Below are 2,088 nucleotides of genomic sequence, written 5' to 3' on the forward strand. Positions count from 1 at the left end.
AATTTTCCTATGTTTGCAGATTTTATTTAGTTTGAGAAAAATCATGAGAATATTTTGAAAAAATTCATTGTGAATTTCATTTGTATTTGATTTAAAAGTACCAAGGTGATTATGTGCATAATGTGAGGCCGTGGGTTCGCTCGGCTCCGAATGTGGGGTCGGGTGCCCATCACACCCTGATCAAGATTGGGGTGTGACAAATTTGGAGGCATCAAATTCGGCCATCCTTGGCCGAATATGCTCTTCTTCTTTTTTTCTCCATGTTTCTCCAACTTTCTTGAGTTGAAAAAGATGAATAATATGCTTCCTAGTCATCCACCCTCTATATATATAAAAAGCCCCCAACAAATATAAGGTGAACACATGTACCACTCATAACTTAAACTAATCAAATTTGGCCAAGCTTTGTGAAAGGGGCCCACACCATACACACGGCCACATGGCCTTATATGGCTATTTCATGAAAAATAATTATCTTCCAATAATTCACTTTTAACCCCAAATTTCCTTAATATTCCATACCAATAAAATCATAAACAACTTATGCCTTAAAACAAAACCGGAGGTCAAAAGTCTCAACCTCGTATCCCGAAATAGTCTTGTCCTTAACTTTCCCGGATTATCCAAATGTACAAAATACGGGATATAATATCCTCCCCCCTTTAGAGCATTCGTCCTCGAATGTTAAACTAGTCCCACTAGGTCTTATAAGCGTTTCGGGGGAGTCTCTGTTATAACTATCGCATACAGCTCATTCATCAATCAGCATAACCAAATAAGGAATTTAGATTACATGTAGACATAGGAAATAAGTAGGGATACGTATTCTTCATCTCTTCCCTGTTATTGTCCGCCACATTACCTTAACGGAAGCTACGTCTTTAGTACGCAATCTTCTCACCTGACGATCCGGTATGGCTATAGGTCGCTCCTCGTAGGATGAATCCCCTATCACCTGGATACTATCTATGGGAAATACCCTGGAAGGATCACCTGCATAATTGTGAAGCATTGACACGTGGGAGACCAAATGCACTGTTTCCAAATCCGACGGTAGATCTAATTCATAGGCAACCTTGCCTATCTTATGGACAATCCGATAAGGTCTAATATACCTCGGACTGAGCCTCCCTTTCTTGCCGAATCTCATAACACTCTTCATGGGTGACACTTTCAGAAATACTCAATCGCCGATTGGAACTCTAAGTGTCGACGTCGATTATCGGCATATGGCTTCCGTCGACTCTGGCTGCTAAGAACCTTTCCTGAATAAGCTTCACCTTATCAATAGCTTGCTGAATTCTATCTGAGCCAATTTGTCACACCCCGATCTTACTAGGGTGTGATGGGCACCCGACCCCATACTCGGAGCCGAGCGAACCCGCTGACTCTTATTGCACATATGAACTACACCGTTTTTTTTTTCAACTAGCATTAACATAAATAGCACAGTTATGAACATAGGCTAATAAGCTTTGCGATCATACTATACAGCGACGGGGACAATCAGGAGTACAATAGCTACTGTACATATCTGTCTACGAGCCTCTAAACATAGTAAACATATACATAGGAAGGGCCGAGTACTGCCGGGCCCGAATATGTACATCAAAAGTAGTACCAAGGAACTGGGCTCCGAAACAACTGGAGCGCTGCAAAAATGCTGCTGAGAGAACTCCTAGGGATCAACTCCGGCTATCTGCCGACACGCGCGGAATGAAAGCGCCCGCGTGGAGGGCGTCGTACGAATAGTGTACCGAGTATGTAAGACATGAAAAATAAAATAAACAAGAGCATAGATTATAAGTAACAATATCGTGGGGAGTCATGGATATATCTTGAGATAAGGAAGTAACTTGTGCATAGAAACACCCCTTTCGGAACCGGATGCCATGCATGCTTGTTTTTCCTTTTTAGAAAGAGAGTATTTCTTTTCATAGACATAGAAAATAGAATTTATGTCATGTCATAGTGTATCATAGTATCATAGCATAGCGTAGTATATCATAGTGTCATAGCATAGCATAGTATGTCATAGTAGCATAGCATAGCATAGTAAGTCATAGCACCGAACGATGTCGGCTCGCC

This window comes from Lycium ferocissimum, chromosome 8, assembly GCF_029784015.1.
Source record: "Lycium ferocissimum isolate CSIRO_LF1 chromosome 8, AGI_CSIRO_Lferr_CH_V1, whole genome shotgun sequence".
Classification (NCBI taxonomy): Eukaryota; Viridiplantae; Streptophyta; class Magnoliopsida; order Solanales; family Solanaceae; genus Lycium; species Lycium ferocissimum.